At 37.4% G+C, this 18,340-nt stretch overlaps 1 pseudogene; it reads left to right on the top strand.

Annotated features, from left to right (window-relative positions):
- The first annotated feature begins 7,134 nt into the window (after nucleotides 1-7,134).
- LOC118993292 (nucleophosmin-like) lies at nucleotides 7,135-8,528 on the top strand (annotated as a pseudogene).
- The last annotated feature ends 9,812 nt before the right edge of the window (nucleotides 8,529-18,340 follow it).

Raw genomic sequence — 18,340 nt, 5'->3', positions numbered from 1 at the left:
TAGGCTGCACGAACAAACTCATAAAATATTCATGTATTAAAAGTTTCCTTCTAAGTATTTTACAGATATCAGCAGTTGCAGCTCCTGCTTAACCAAGGAATGACCCTGACCCCCCAAAACTAGGCAAGCATCAGCAACTCCTATCAGAACCAGCAGAAACACTGCCTGCACGTCCTGTTCCCAGATATCGGTGGTGAGACTTGGGATGGAGCAATGAAACTGAATGATGACGGACAGAGGGGAGCGCATCCGAACAACCCAGAGCAGATCTGAGAAACTGCACGTTGCCAGAAGTCCCTTCATTCCCCTCTTCCCAGGGTTCCCCTACATGAGCTGACCAGGATACCTGAGATGCTAAGATGAGCTTTGAGAGGAGAGTTCCCATCTCCCAGGTTCCCGGCATCTGAGTAAAACCATTTTCCTGTATCAGCACCTGCCACTTGAGTATTGGCTTTCGAAGCAGCAGGCAGCCAGACCTACATTTGGTTACAGAATTTTCCAGATGCTTATCAATAGTTTCTCCATGATAGGCCTTCCCGATGAGCTTTCATGGGGGAATCAAATAGTTTTATATCCAGACACATTCATTATACATTGTTCTTCTTTTATAATTTTACCTTTCCTTTCCTTAATTTCACCAGCAAACTATTAGCCATGGCCCAGAAAGCAACGTAGCTGCTCAGTTCAGGCCACTTCTCTGTCCGGACCATGTGGGCCAACGGGGAGATTTTCTCTTTTCCGTTTCCCTTCAAAGCAAACCCTGAAGCCAGTCATCACGCTGCAACAACGGCGCACTTCCAACCACGCTAGACCCACCTTCCCTAACAACTTTTCCTGAGCGGTAAGACCTAAGCTGAGGGAAGGACGGCGTTGTGGCAAAACAAACACATTGCCCAGCATGTGCCTGGAGGGCCTGCTATGGCCTAGCACTGTTCACACCAAGTTCATAAGTCCCTTTATTTTTTGAGGTTTGCCTTTCTTCTTTGGCACGCCTGTGTCTTTTCAAGGTGAAAACAGGATTCACCTGTTAGCCCCTGCTTTGCGGGGTAGAGTAAAAAAGTTTAGCCAGACGGAGAGCCGCATACCGGGAGCTCGCTGCTCTCCTGCCTTCCTCCCATTAAGAGGCCACATCTGGAAACTGCAGCTGCCACAGGGACAACCGCCCGACGGAGCTCCCAGCAATGCACTAGCACACTCAAAGTTCATGGCCAACCTCTGCGAGTAATAGGCAAGCCGGCAGATCGAAAGGAAGGGCGAAGAACCCATTACCCCTGTTCCTTTCCAGATTGAAAAGGTCACTGGTATTTGTATTTCCCTTCAATGTACTATTTATTAGGGAGAGAGAACTTCGGAGGTTCCCACTTAGTTCTTTTTATCATAATGGCTCTTGCTCTCTAGGACAGAAAATAAGAGTGGATTCTGCCTATATATATATTTATATATATATATATATATATATATATATAAATAATACATAGACACAGATAACAGTGTGGTGATAGGGGGATGGGAAGAAGGTGGGGTGGGCAAAGGGGGGATGGGAAGGGGGACAGAAGGAGACTTTGCAGGGGGCATGGGCGAACAACGCAGTGTACAGATGATGTTTTATTGAGGTGTACACTTAAAACCCGCATGGTTTTGCCAACCAATGTCACCCCAATAAATTTGATTTAGAAAAAAAAAGATGAATTAAGTCAGACTTCCATTTGCCATTCTTGGAAATTTTCCATTTATACAAATCCAATGAGAACTATGTAGACTTCACATCCACTTTAGTCCTTAAACCCATGGTTAATTTGGCAAAACCAAAAATCCCAACTGGACCAATACTGTGATCATCGGGCAGGGCCTGCAATCTATCACAGTAACGGTGCCCTCCTTTGATCCTGGAAATTAAATATTGCTAGTTGGCAAATGCTACCTGGTTTAGAGAGAGCAGCTACAAGAGTGATTTTCAAGAATGCCAGTCACCCAAAGCCTTGGTAAAGAAGTATATTCTGGGACTCTTTAGTGGACATAATTTGGGGATGGGTGAACAGGTTATGCATAATTAATCCACTTCAACATCCCTGCCAGTCACTGAATTTCTCTTTCTGTATTAATTCTAAGATTAAAATTACCTAAATATCTTTTTTAAGTATCAGTACCTGAATCCTACCCCTGGATAATCATTGTGATTGGTCTGGGTTGGCATGAGGTACTGATATTTTCCAAACATTCTCGGGGATTCTAATGCAGAGCCAGAATAGAGAACCACTGTTATCATTTCTCTGTGGGTCTGTGACCTGCAAAAACTTTGGATAATTAAGTTCCATAATGATGTTCCTTAATTAATTTTTAGCAGTTTAGCTCTCTTCTAATTTTTTCTCCCTAATTTGCTGTAGGCTGGAAAAACAAACAACCATGAGAACTGGCCTACACGGAGCGCTCGAGAGCCCATGGGGTCTGAGCCTTGGGTATTTTCTGTGATTGAAATATGAAAACTCACTTGAATGCTGTTTTGAATGCTCAAGGTGCAGCTGTGCTTACTTAAGGGTTTTCCAGGTATCCTAGTGATGTGCGCAAATATGACATCCAGATGCAGGAAGAAGAAGAAGAAAGAAGAATTTTCATTCACAAGGTTCTATGAGAGGCACTGGAAAGGCATTGTCTCATTGGACCTTCACAACAACTCTTTGGGGGTAGGTTTTACAGATGGGCAAAGCCAAGGCTCTGAGATGTTGTGATAGATTAAGAGGCAATGTCTCATTTCCTTCTTGTTGAATTTTTGCTGGACTTTGTGTCTCCCTCGATGAGAGAGAGACATTCAAAAGAATGTGACAAACCTGATGTTTTAGAACTTCTAAGGCTAAACCACATGAAGCCTTGAGGCTTTTGCATGGGTCCCCTGGGATGCTCATGCTGGGAAAAGCCTGCTTCCCTATAAGGAGTTTAGCTTTCCTAAGACTGACATGCTGGAGCGTCAGCCACAGGCATTAGCATGGTGTTCCACAGCCTTGCCAGAGCCCAGCCTTTCAGCCATCGCCAATATGGTGCCAGGCATACATGACAAGCCACGTTGCCACACCCCCGTAGTAACCCGTCAGCCACCTGAACACCACCAAGGGACAGCCAGCACCACCTGGAGCTGAAGAAGCACCGACTGTGCCCACTCAAATTCCTGACCCACAGAATCACAAGGTATAATAAAATGGCTGTTGTTTCAAGCCACTTGGTTCCTGTGCAGTGTTTTATACAACAGATAACCAAAAAAAGACATTAAGTAAATTAAATGGTTCCTTGAGCCAGCTTGTGTTCAAATAAGAAATCAAACCAAGACTGTTTTAACATCAAGGCCTATAATTTCATAATGCCTCCAGTGAGAGCCTAAGATATTTATATTTTGAAAACATTTTTACATAGACAAAATGTCAGTCTCTCTATAATTTTATACCTGATTTTTGTATAAAAGATTATAGTTTAAAAATATTTCACTTTCTCATAATTTACTTAATTCTTACAACCATCCATTAAAATAAATACTGTTATTTCTATTTTATTTTTTCTATTTTATAAAAGAAGAGGCTACAAATAAAACTGTATCTCTAATCTAGATTCTTTGATTCCAAAATGTACACTCTCACATTAAATTAAAATACTGTTTTATCAATTCTATGCTTAGTCCTTTATAATGTAATTTTTAAAGACAAAATAATTTATCTTAAGTTTTGATTTCAGTGGCAGGCACAGTGTTATTGCTATCTTCATGCCAAAATAAAACTTCAGGATGAGAAAGCAGAAAGTTATGCCAAAGAAATTAATATTGTTACTTTCACTTCCAATTCGTATTTTAAGTTTTATAGTACCCCATTTACCAAAGTTGCTCCTGCCCGCACTAAATAGTTCCATCTTGCTACTCAGCAGAGAAATCCAGAAAGCATTTCTATCAGCAGAATGTTCATAAGCCTCCTCAAATGTTAAAGTAATGTAGCTGATGGCAATAGGCATTGATATTAGCATTAAGCTCTATCCTTTAAATTAAAACATTATGTTTCTCTTCCTGGTAATTCTTTTAGACCCTGGCTCTTCTCTCATGTTCATTTTTATGGCTGGTCCTTCATGTCTAAAAACTATGAAATCAATACATGAGTTAGACAATTCTAAAGAGCAATAGGTATTTTTTTAGAGTTTCACAATCTACCTCTCACTGTTTTCAGTGAGTTCTTTTTTTCAGTGACTTTTTTTAAACAGCCCTGCTAAAGTTATCATTAATTGCTTTAAAACTTTTTCAAAACAGCAAAAGAACATATTTTAAATAAGCCAGAATAAAAATAGGCTTTCATCTATACTTTTTTCATACAGATGATGGAATAGATGTTGCCTATTTCCTCCTCAAATCCTACCTCATGATACTGATGTAATGAATAAGTATATTTAGACTCCCTGTACAGTTAAAATCCAGCCAAAACCTACAAACTCACAGTGTGCAGTCCTCAGTAGTAACTTACTGTGCAGACAGGTATAGAAAATATTTAAGTAAAGGAACATAAGGCAGAATTCTTAAGTGGTAAAAGAAAGTGCTGGGCCTTACTTGTTGTGTGAGAGTGACAAGGATGAAAACCCAGAAGTTGTATGGGAAAATCTCCCTAGAAGTGAAACTGTACCCTAAGGGAATAGACTAGGGAAATGAGGGCAGATATAAAATACAGGTTGCAAAGCAGCTGTCTCCTGTGATGTTGAACTTATACTCAAATATCTTTTTAACCTGGCAAGATCTGCTAAATTATATAACATTCATTAGTGTCCATTCTTAGACCTGAGTAATCAACAGTTAGTCATCTTTAATTGTAAATTTTCCCTTTTAGTTTCCCTTTTTTTATTTTTATTAAGTTTTGGGCCACTTCATCTGCCTCGGTTCAATATATACTTTTCAAAAACAATTTGGACCATAACCAAGCAAATATAGATTTCAGAATGGAAACCAAATGTAGATTTCTTTCATTTTTCAAAGTGCTACACAGTAATTTCATTAATGCTCCTTACCACGGAGGAGAAAGTTTCTTATATACTCACAGTACAGGCATCAGCCTAAAAAATTGTGGTAAATGGGAATAGATGTCTTAAAAATGTAGCTACTGGCTTCACAGATGTTTCTGTTGTTCGGTATTGACATATTTTCAGTTGTTATGATGTTTTTAAGTGGAGGTCAGACATCTCTTTTTCACACTAAAATATTCAAATATCTACCTTCCAGCTCCTTGGGTATTAAAAAAATCACTACATATTTAGTACTTTAAAAATCCTAAAATGACTAAAGGATAGGAATAGAAAAGTAGAAAAAACACATGGAAGATTAACACATCATAGAGGTTCTAATTAAGAAAAACAAACACTCTTAAAACTAGAATAAAGACTGTATTGTTGTAAACCCACACTATATATATCTCTGCCTCAGGTCCAGTGCCTGACTTTATTACTGAGTAAACCTAGCTCTTAAACACTTATGAACTTGCCTAAAGTCAGTAAAAACCTTAAAACCACTATCTCCATAAAATGGAATTCCCAAGACAGAAGGAGTTTCTCAAATGCAGTGTCCAGCTACTGCCACAGACAATTTATATGTACACACACTCAGCAAGCTTTGGCAAAATCTTAATAAAGTCCTGGCTGACTCTTTTTAGTTTGTTTCATTTTACTTTTTGTGCTTATCAAAGCAATACATGCACAAGATTAAAACATTACATGATTTATATCCTCTCCTACCCAACCAACTGCATTCCTCCACAGAGTCAACACATTCGAATTCTTTCTGTTATCAGTTTTCCAGGTATCCTTGTATTTATAAATAATATACTAAATAATAATTATTTAACAACATTAGGCACTGTATATCCAATGCCAACTATACAATAAAATGTTTTTGCTCTTTTACAAACCAAACACCCACCATCTGCTTCCTTCCATGCCCTACGTGAATCTCCTGGTATCGTTATATTTCCACCTTTAGTTTCTCTATTGTATTTATGTTCCTCTCTTATTTAACCCACCAACCACATATAATCTATTATCACTCTATTCTTATGATGATATTAACACTCTGTCCATTCTCTCACTTCAATCTGCCTTCCACCTTCAACTATTACTAACTCTGCCTTTGCTTTCTAAAGTTTTAAGGTTGATAATGCATCCTTCCACATTTCATCTATAGTTCATTCAATATCTTAGACATGAAAAAAACAGCCTTTATATTATTTAGACTACATAAATATTTTTCACTTAAATTTACATAGGATTTTATTATTAGAGCCCTTTCTTATATAATTAAGTTTTTTAACTCTTCCTAGAATTTCTAATTGTGGTTATTGTTTCTTTCATATTCTGCCTTTCTCATGTCCTTAGGTTTATCCACACTCTACCAAATACCGGAGCTCTGCAAAACCTATTTTTATTTGGCTGTCTTCTGAAGGCCCCCATTCTCCTGTTCCAATCATGTAAAACCTTGCTTCACTGAAAGCATCTGGGATTTCATGCCACTGCTCTTCAGAGTTGGATCTGAACTAAAGTCCTCGGTCTTATGCATCCTTTCATAGTTTATTTACTCCCTCACTTTGAGCACATCCCCCACTAACTGTCAAAAAATGGTGCAGACAAGTAACGTTTCTGAATTGCATGAAATATATGTACGTTTGCTTAATAGTTTGATGAGAAAAGATGTTTTGGTTGAAAACTCTCTAGGTCTGATCCATAGTAGTAGCTATGTGACCACAGGCAAGTTATCTGTCATTTTTGAGCTGATGATTCTTCAGTGGGAATTCTTTATAGGAAATAAAGAATTCTTTCCCATTCTTTATGGGAAAAATTATCTATCTCTCGAGGCTCTTTGAGAATAAAATACCACAATATCCACAAGGTTCCTGACACATAGAAAGGACATAATAAATGCAGCAAAATAGCATGGAGCAAGCAATGTATGGAGAAAAACAGTGAAAAGCATGATGGTTTTTGTTGTATGAATAAGATGCTCTCATCTCTGAGAAACTCACTATCACGTAAGAATACCCCTAGTGTGAGTCTGTCCTGTGTATCTGTTCTGCAAAACAGAAGTTGTTTGTCTATCTCCGTCTGCCTTCTCTCCCACCTAAGTGTGTGCTACCACCCCATGGAAAACTCAATGGACATGGATATGAGTCCTCTGAGGCCCCAGAACTATCTTTTCAGTTGTGAATTCAAAGCTGACAAAGAGTATCACTTTAAGGTGGATAACGATGGAAATGAGCACCAATTATGTTTACAAACAGTCAGTTTAGGGGTTGGTGGAGAGGATGATTGTACATCGTTGAAGCAGAGGCCATGAATTATGAAGACAGTCCAATTAAAGTAACACTGGCAAATTTGAAAATGTCTGCACAGCCAATGGTTGTCATTGATGGCTTTGAAATAACTCCACCTTTGGTCTTATGGTTAAAGTGTGGCTCAGGGCCTGTACACACTAGTGAACAGCACTTAATAGCTACAGAGGAAGATGCAGAGTCAGAAGATGAAGAGGAGGAAGATGTGAAACTCCTAAGTATGTCTTGGAAGTGTTCTGTCCCTGGAAGTGGTAGCAAGGTTCCACAGAGAAAAGTAAAACTTGCTGCTGCTGAAGATGATGATGAAAATAATGATGGTGATAAACATGATAATGACCATGGTTTTGAGGATGAAGAAGCCGAAGAAAAATTCCACTAAAGAAATCTACATGAGACTTCCGCCAAGATGGAGGCATAGGTGGAAACACTGTGCCTTCTCCCACAACCAAGTTTGAATAGAACGGAGGTTTGGGGAAACAAGGACACAACCAAAGGACAGAAAATTGAATTGTACAGAAGTCCGACTACATCTAACCGTTCAACGGGGACGGTAAGAGGGGCGGAGCCAGCAGCGAGCAGGGTCGGGCAGGACAGGGCCCCCGACCCAGGCGCGNAAGAACACATGGAGGGTTAGAAACAGGGGGGTGGGAGGGGGAGAAGGGGGGAGAAGGCACAGAAAATAGCATAGATGGTAGGTAGAAAATAGATAGGGGGAGGGCGAGAATAGTGGGGGAAATATAGAATCCAAAGAACTTGAGACACGTGGTTATAAACTAAGGGGGGCAGAATGGTGGGGGAGGGAGGGTGCGGTGGAAGGGATTGAAGGGGGGGAATAGAACAACTGTAATGGTATAATCAATAAAATATATTTTTAAAAAAAGAAAAAAAAAGAAATCTACATGAGGTACTCCAACCAAAAATGCACAAAAATCAAACCAGAATTGAAAAGACTCACAACCATCAACACCAAGATCAAAAGGTCAAGAATACTTCAAAAAAAACAGGAAAAAAAATTCCTCATACAACAAAAGGACCTAGTTCTATAAAAAGACCTTGAAAGCAGAAATGCAAGCAAGTATAGAAGAAGGTGGTTCACTTCCCAAAATGGAAGCCAAGTTCAACAACTGTGTGAAGAATTGCCTCTGGATGATTGAGCAGGAAGCTATTCAAGATCTCTAGCAGTGGAGGAAGTCTCTTTAAGAAAATAGTTTAAATAGTTTGTTAAAACTTTCTGTCTTATTTCACTTCTGTAACAGTTGATATCTGGCTGTCCTTTTTATAATGCAGAGAGAGAACTTTCCCTACCGTGTCTGATAAATGTTGTCCAGGTTCCATTGCCAAGAATCTGTTGTCCAAAATGCCTGTTTAGTTTTTAAAGATGGAACTCTATCCTTTGGTTGGCTTTAAGTATGTGTGGAGTGTTATGATAGGACATAGTAGTGGCAGTGGTCAGACAAATGGAAATGGTGGGAAGACAAAAATATACATGTGAAACAAACTCAGTATTTTAATAAAGTCACAAAAAAGAATATTGACTGATAAAAACATAAGCAGAAATAAAGTAAATTCTAGCTATGAGCACAAAAAGGTTATTAATAATTCAAAAGTATTTAAACTATTTCAATTATAATAAGACTACTGAGTACTTATTATTTAAAAGATTTAATATTCTAGAAGCTATGTACATATAAATTCATTTAATACTCACAACCATTCTGCAAGGTAAATATTATTTCCACGATACAACTGAGGAATCCTGAGAACAGAAAGCCTAAACCACTTATCCAGAGAAAGAGAGAGAAACAGCAGGAAAATGGCAGAGGCAGGATTAGCAACCCAGTAGTCTCACTCCAGAGTCCATGCTCCTGATTACACACTGTACTATGATATCTTTTAACTCTCTCCTCCTTCTTCCAGGCCTTTTGCATAACATGTGGCAAAGCACACTCCTGGCGGGAGTAGGGAAAAGGGGAAAGATGAACATAGATGACTGCAATGAAGGCAGACATAGGGATCATGCCCAGATGACCAAGGGAACAAAATGAAAGAGGGCCTGTCAGCAGGCAGAGGGTGGGACTGGTCAATGTAGGACAGTATGGTCAGTAGCGATCATCATCACAGCTACCATTGATTAAGCACCTGGTACCATTTTTTCATTTGTTCTTACCTACAAATATCCTCATCTTAAAAAATAGCATTTAGCCCTGGCTGGTGTAGCTCAGTGGATTGAGCACAGGCCTGCGAACCAGAGGATCGTGGTTCAATTCCCAGTCAGGGCATATGCCTGGGTTGCAGACCAGTTCCCTGCAGGCCAAATCCCAGCAGGGGATGCACAAAAAGCAACCATACATTAATGTTTCTCTCCCTCTCTCCTTCCCCTCTAAAGGTAAATAAATAAATAAAATCTTAAAAAAAAACAAACAAAAAAATAGCATTTGATAAAGTCCAGCACCCATTTATGATAAAAACACTCAGCAAAGTGAGAATAGAGAGAGCATACTTCAACATAATAAAGGCCATATTCAAGAAACCTACAGCCAACATCATACTCAATGGGAAACAAATAATAGCTTTCCCCTTAAGATCAAGAACAAGACAAGAGTGTCTGCTTTCACCACTCTTATTCAACATAGTACTGAAATTTTAGCCACAGTTATAAGACAAGAAAAAGAAATAAAGGGCCTCCTAATTGGAAAAGAGGAAGTAAAACTGTCATTATTCACAGACAACATGAGAGTATACATAGAAAATTCTATAGTTCCCACCAAAAAACCACTCTACCTAATAACTGAATTTGGCAAAACAGTAGGATACAATGTCCATATTCAGAAATCAAGGGCATTTTTTATACCAACAATAAAATATCAGTAATAGAAGCTAGGAAAAATCCCATTTACTACAGCAACAAGAAAAATTAAGTACCTAGGGATGAATTAAACCAAAGAGGTAAAAGATCTATACTCAGAAAACTACACAGCACTGAAGAAAAAAATTAAGAAAGATAAATTAAATGGAAGCATATACTGTGTTCATGGATAGGAAGAATTAACATGATTAAAATGTCCATACTACACAAATCTATCTATAAATTCAACACAATCTCTATTAAAGTACCAATGGCATATTTTACAGATCTAGAACAAATATTTCAAAAATTAATATGAAACAAAAAGTCCTAGAATACCTCAGTAATCTTGAGAAAGAAGAATAAAGTAGGAGAGATCACAATACCTGATATTGAACTATATTATAAGGCCACAGTAATCAAAACAGGCTGGTACTGGCATAAGAATAGACACATAGATCAATGGAAAAAAATACAGAGCCCAGAAATAAACTCATGTTTCTATGGTCAATTTATATTTGACAAAGGGAGAAGGAGCATAAGATGGAATAAAAATAGCCTCTGTAATAAATGGTGTTGGAAAAACTGGACTGGTACATACAAAAAATGAAATTAGACCACTAACTTCTACAACACACCAGAATAAACTCAAAATGGATAAAAAACTTAATTACAAGTTGTTATATCATAAAACTCCTAGAGGAAAACACAGGCAGTAAAATTTCAGATATTCCACACAGCAATATTGTCATCAATATGTCTTCTAGGGCAAAGGAAATAAAGAAAAATAAATAAACAAATGGGATTATATAAAATTAAAAACCTCTGCAGAGCTAAAGAAACCATCATCAAAATGAAAGGGAACCAACCATACAGGAAAACATATTTGCCAATGATACTTTGGACAAGGGTTTGATCTCCAAAATATATAAAGAACTCATACAACTCAATACAAGGAAGACAAACAATCCAACTAAAAAATGGGCAAAGGACCTGAATAGATACTTTTCTAAGGAGAACATACAGATGACCCATAGACGTAAGAAAAAAAATGCTCAACATCACTAGCCACCAGAGAGATGCAAATTAAAACCACAGTGAGATTTTACCTCACACCAGTCAGATGGCCACCATTTACAAATCAGTAAAGTGCTGAAGAGGATGCAGAGAAAAAGGAACCTTACTGCACCATTACTGAGAATGAAGACTGGTGAAGCCACTACGGAAAACAGCATGGCATTTCCTCAAAAAACCAAAAATGGAACACCTTTTGACCCAGCAATCCCATTGCTGGGAATATACCCTAAGAATCCTGAAACACCATTTCAAAAGAACTTTTCCTCCCCCATGTTCACAGCAGCATTATTTACAATAGCCAAGTGCTGGAAACAGCCTAAGTGCCCATCAGTAAACGAGTGGGTCAAAAAACTATGGCACATTTACACAATGGAATACTATGCAGCAGAAAGAAAGAAGGAGCTCCTACCTTTCATGACAGCATGGATGAAACTGGAGAATATTACGCTAAATGAAATAAGCCAGGTGGTGAAAGACAAATACCATATCATCTCACCTATAAGAGGAACCTAATGAACCAGACAATCAAATGAGCAAAATAGAACCAGAGGCATGGAAACAAGCAACAGACTAAAAATGACAGAGGAAAAGGGAGAGGGGAAAAAGAGCAGAAAGAAGGAGAAAGGACTAGTCAAGGAACACAAAGAAATCATCAATGGACATGGCATCAGGGTGGTGACTGACTGAGGGAGCAGTGGGTGGGCTGGGTGGAGGAGGGCAAAGGGGGAAAACAGGGACAGCAGTAATAGAATAACAATAAAGTATTTTTCAATAATAATGAAAGTGAGCCCTTACTTGTGTGGCTCCGTTGACTGGGTGTCATCCCACTGAGTGAAAGGTCATTGGTTCAATTCCCGTTCGGGTCACACACCTTGGTTACGGGTCAGACCCAATCGGGATTTGAATGAAAGGAACCAAGTGATGTTTTTCATATCAATATTTCTCTCCCTCTTTTTCTCTCTCCCTCCCCCTCTCTCTAAAAAATAAACAAAATATTTAAAAATAATAATAATGAAACTGAGACCCAAGGAAGTTAATTACTTTGCCCAAGTTCCCGCATGTAATAATCGGGGAGATGAGAAACCAAGACAAATGTGTTTGACTTTATAGTTTGGGTTATGATCCTAGTGGCTTGTATGGTAAACATAAGGAGAGGGATTTCTTGAAATTTGTTTCGAAACTTGTGGAGAAATCTTTCTAGTTTATTCTCTTTCTAGAATTTATGTACTGTAATATGCTCTGCCTAAAACCACAGACATGAATATTCTAAGTTTTCGGAGCTTGGCAAGGCATAACACACTATAACTTCCAGCCCGTCCTCTTGGAAGTGGTGTGAACCCAGACAACGTGAGCGTGGAGAGAAGAGCATGTTTCCAATCCTGTGGCTGGGAACTATGTGGTTACAACCAGAGAATGAATTCCCTGACTTCTCTGAGTAGATAGATGGTAGGTGTCTTAGTCTGTTTAAAGCATCATAATAAATTCCACAGGCTGGCTCACTTATAAACAACAGAAATGCATTTCTCATAGTACTAGAGGCTGGGAAGTCCAAGAGCAAGGCTCTGTCGAGTCTGGCCTTTGATCAAAGCCAGATTCCTAGTTGATAAACAGCTATCTTTTTGGTGTGTCTTTATGAGTATGTGATCAGAAGGATAAGGGAGGTCCTCAGGGTCTCTTTAATTAAGGGCAGCAATCCCATTCATAAAAGCTCTGCCCTCAACATCAAACTATCTCCCCAATGCCCCACTTCCAAATAGCATTGCACTAGGGATCAGGTTTCAACATAGGAGTTTTGGAACAACTCAAGCATTCATTCTATGGCAGTAGAAGTTGTCATTTGAATTGGAAGCTACTCTGAATATATAGGCAAGAAAGACTTATATAGGCAAGAAACTTACATAGGTAAGAAAGACTTCTTAATTTTTCAAATTCAATCAATCTGGTGCCTACTTTTCTTTGGGGTTCCATCTAAGTTTGAGGAACTGGTTTGGGAACATTCCATCAGTGGTCATACCTCTACATCTCAGAGGTGGTCCCAGCACAGACATCCTCCATCACATCTGGTCCCCAGTCCCTGGTCCCTGCAGAGGCTTAAACTCTCTATTCCTTCTGTAAGGCTCAAGTTTCTCTCCTCCTCTTCTCCCCCTCCACAATTGACAGTATTTTTCATCTATACTTTTAATAGTAATTCCTCCTGTGAATCATCACGGAGATGTTCATATCCTTGCCTTGGCCAGGAGTAGATTCATTTTTCTCTGCATTCCTTTCTTTTCTTAGGCAATAAACATAGAAAACTCTAACAATGGAATGTAGAAGAAACAAAGAAGGAAATTTCAGGGGAAATTATGAATAGTATCTCAAAAAGTACATCCTACCACAAGTTAGGCATCTTCTTTTCCTCCTCAAGTACTTGAACAATTAGTCAAATGAAAAATCTTTTAATTTTTTAAAAGCACATTTATCTATTTCCATCTTATCTACTAAAGAATAAATATAACAATGTCTTCATATGTACATATCTTCTCATATACCTTCCTTCATCTTAAAAAAGAAACTTACATAAAGGCTATATAACGTTCCTCAGAACAGCAAACACAAGCAAGTCATAAAATCTAACTTAGAAATCCTTGAAGATTGCTCCAATATTAAAATGATTACTGCTTAAAATCTCCAATATTATTAAGCTTTGTTCATGTGGGTAGTGACTTGAGTCTAAGTCAGAAGTTATGTGGCAATTATATTTCATCGTACTAATAGACAGTTAAGACTTCTTTTTTGAGATGATTCCATAAAGGCTGACTTGAAAATAAGAGCTTTCTCATCAGATAATCATCTGGAGACAGTGGCTATTCCCTATATAATCAATTCTATCAGCCATTATACTGGTCAATAGCTCAGCAATTCATTCTGCAGTAATCTGTTAGATTCATTTGTCTCAAGAACTGAAATAATCAAAGTATTCTTTTCAACATTTAAGTTCATGCATGAGATTAATTCCATATCTAAGTGATACAAAATTAAAATTTTGTCATAAGAAAAAAAGTGGGCTTCTATTACAAACTAAATACTATGAAAGTTAACTCCTTATACTATAAAAATAAAGGTCATCACTTTAATAAATTGCATCAAGATAAATATAGTTTTATATAATATTCAAATAATGTAATATATGATATAGTAATATGTGAGTGAATTGAATAATCAAACTATAACAAAATCACTAATAAACATATTTGGGGGGTGTGACTTTAGGAGGTAAACCAAGTGAAATATATTCTCAGAAAGAGAAAAAAACATTTTTTCATCCTTAGCCATTTTTTCTTCCCTGAAAAATTATATTTTGAAAGAAATTAGTTGAAATCTTAATATGAGCATTATACTTTTAAATTCAGATAAATGATGTTGCTTGAATAACCATTAGAATTCATATAGTAAAAAATAAAACAATGGAAATTGTTTACTAGTTTAAGGTAAATAACTTAGAGGAGACAAATAATAGAATCATACTGAAAGTTTACATCAATTTAATATAATCACCAGAAGTACAAAAAGGCTTCATCCTTTGCCATGTATTACTGATGCAAGTGGTGAATGATGATTACAGATAATCACTCAAGAAGACTGCACGTGATGCATTTATTAAGGTAAAACTGGAACCTGAAACTAACTGAAAATACAGCCAATTTCACCTGCTCCCAAATATTTTATTCATTTTATGGATGTCATATTTTAAACTGATTAGTTGGCATTACCCTCAAACTTTCACTGTATTTTTACTCTAAAAACATGTACGTGAGTGCTAACCTTGCATTCTAGATCAAAGTCACTAATGTTTCATCTATCTCAAAAGTTTACCAATGTAGTGACATTAATAATAGCTATTTCATTATCCACAGAGACTAAAGTCACAGTAAGTGGAGTAAGTGTCACAAGGCCGAATTGTGATGGTTTATATTGGTTCCTATCCTCAAAGTAATTCGTTATCTCATGTTATTGTTACTAAAGAGATTACACACTCATAAAAAGTCTTCCTAAGGTTTAGCTTTTATATATCAATACATAATCTTTAATAACAAATGCAACATCATAATACATAGAGACATCAACATTTTTCAAATACTATTATGATGAACTCCAATATAGCATAGTTTGAAATCATGAAAGATTATTAAACGTAAAAATAAAACTTTAAAAGTAAGAGTGTCTCCATTCTTGTGGGAGGTGGCAGATTCTGACTCTTCCTGTAACGAGCAGATAGAATTCCATTTGCAAGGTTATATTCACATCATTGTCTCCATAGTCAGTAAAACAAAAATTTACCATGTGGATTTTTATTTGTTCCTGTTTTTTTTACCTTAAGTATATATTTCTTCTCTTCTTTAAAATATCTACAGGATTATTACCAGGCATACACAAAGTTGGGACCATATTTTCCAGTTTTAAATGTACTCACTTAAATAATTTACAACCATCCAAATTCCAATTGTACTGAAATTCTTCCATTCAGCGTAACTTCTAACATTTTTTAAAAATTGTTTTATTTTTCAATTACAGTTGACATTCAGCATTATTCTCTATCAGTTTCAGGTGTACAGCATAGTGGTTAGACACAGTGGTCCTCGACGTTTTGGGTGCCCACCTGGCCCCATACATAGTTATCCCAATATTATTGACCATATCCCTACACTATAATTACATCCCTGTGACCCAACACTCTTTCAGTTCATTTTGTCTAGAGCTTTTCTCTGTAATCCCCAGCTGAAGTCTGAAGCTCTTGCACTTCATAATGCCAACTCTTAAAATAAGGAGAGTGGGGGGTAAGAAAGGTTTCCTCTTTCCAACTCCTATTTCTGTCCTGAACAAGATTTACCATGATTTCAAATGAAAAATTTTGTGTCATCTAATGGTCACTGCTAAGCACACTGTGACACAAATTGTAATGAAGCCACAGCAAAGTTTCTAACTAATTAGAGGACTTTCCAAAAGTTGCTTTTCAATCAGCATTACATATATTATTCCATCATGGTTTTGTTAATTTACTGTTAATGTTTTGAGAAGTAGAAATTTTAAGGTCTGCTAGCAGCTGAATACTGTCATATTGTTCTATAACACAGTTAAACCATTTTTGAAATTGATTTAGGTAAACAGGTTACTATATCCTTCCATGAAAGAACTAAATTAATGTTATTTGTAAAATCCATAACAAAGTTTCTACCGCCTGTTGACCAGCAGAGTAGAAGCATTATGCACAAAAGTAAGATTTATATTTGAAGAAAGTTGTGACATATGTAATATGTATTGGTGAAAATATACAAAACTCATTTTGAATGTTAAATATTATATAAAATACAGGCATATCATATATAAATAAAATACAAATATATATTCCAATGACAAGGTCTCTGTCCACTCTTCACTTGTTGAGAAATCCATCCACACCTCAGTGTTTAGGGAACAAGAAAAATGCAGTATCGCTGATACAGGGAGTTACTAAAGAGTTTTGAGCCAAAAATGAAATAAATATGTTTTTAATAAGATTACTCAGGCAACCATGCAAAGGGTAGAACTGAAGGAGGGATCAGAGGCAGACAAACCAATTAAGGAGCTATAGTTACAGTCCAGAGTAGGGTATCGAGGGCTGGGACTATAGCAGAGACAGGTCAGAGAAGTTACAACTTGGGAAAAAATTGACAAGAACCCTCAGGGCTCTAATGACTTAGCATAGAGTAGGGAAGGGATGGTCAAATAATAGCTTCAATTTTACTAGTTTAGAATAATAAGTAAAGATTGGTGGCATTTACAGAACTGAGAAATGCAGAATGAGAATGTAATTGGGGTAAAGACGAAGGTTCTACGTTGGACTAACATTCAAATTGCCATAACTCGAGCTCAAAGACAGTGTGTGTTTTAGAGGTTAGTGCAGTGCAAATGGTGTGTAAAGTTATGAGGGGAGCTGAGATCATCCAATAAGAGCACACAGATGTATGTGGAGGGCCAAGGACACACTTCAGGGGTTGGGAGAAAGGCCTCCCTGGGTGTCTGGGAGGTTTGCATATCTTAAACGCAGAGGCACTGACGGCATTTGCTCTGGACTATCTTGTCAAAGGTGTTTGTACGGTTAATGACCTTAGCAGATGGAGTTAGTGCCTCCCTCCAGAACATAAGGAGGTCTGGTTACTACCCAGGATTATAAGGCTATGTCTTCCTGTAGGGCGACAGTCAGGCAGACTTACAGCCCATTACAAAACATTTGGTTTCTAAGTCCAGGGCTCCTCTTCTGTAACAAAACTCATTGAGTGTTTGTGTCACCCTGTGGGAATTAGAGCTCACAGAATGGTGCAAATGCTGATTCGCTAGGCATTGTTCATGTCATGAGCAGAAAGATCCTTGCACCTGTTCAAAGTCACATGAAACTGTAGCTGGTTAACTTGCAAGTAAAATCTCACACTCTTCACAGTCCTTCACACCTAGGAAACCTCAACATGTAAGGGTTAAAATGAAAGAACTTTTCTCATGGTATTGAAAAGGGCCAGCCAACTAGGCAGATAGAAATGGTGCTTTGTAACTCAGAAAAGAATTTTCAAGAAGGAAATTTTCAACAATGCATATATGTCAAGTGAGATGAGAACTTCAAAAGGTCAATGCAATTTTGTAACACCAACAAGAACGCTTTCAAGGTGAAATGGGGTGCAAGAACAAGGTTCACCTGGACAGATAGGTGAAGTTCAAGGAACTATATGGTGAAAGCAAAATGAAACATCTAAAGAAGTTTGGTCTCAAATAGAGGTTTGGTCTTTAAGAAAAGTATAAACATTTGGGAACTATAGTTTGAGGATAGGGTGAGATTTCTTATGTGTATAGTTTTACACTTTTATATGAGAAAGAATAAAAATAAAACAGAAACCCAACTATTTAGATGAAAAAAATAGAGAGAGAAAAGAGTGATTGGAGATTGGAAGGAGAAATTAAACAGAGCAAGAATTTAAATTAAGTGAATGCTTAAATGAGCCCCTATTTTTTTTAAATCTTCCCAGCAACTCTTTAGGGATAGAGAAAGAAAAGTTGGAGAGTTCATCACAAATGAACTTTC

Source organism: Sturnira hondurensis, unplaced genomic scaffold (assembly GCF_014824575.4).
Source record: "Sturnira hondurensis isolate 20B ecotype Veracruz unplaced genomic scaffold, ASM1482457v3 Scaffold0008710, whole genome shotgun sequence".
NCBI lineage: Eukaryota > Metazoa > Chordata > Mammalia > Chiroptera > Phyllostomidae > Sturnira > Sturnira hondurensis.
Note: the sequence above shows the minus strand (reverse complement) of the source record. Positions and strands in the feature narration are given on the sequence as shown.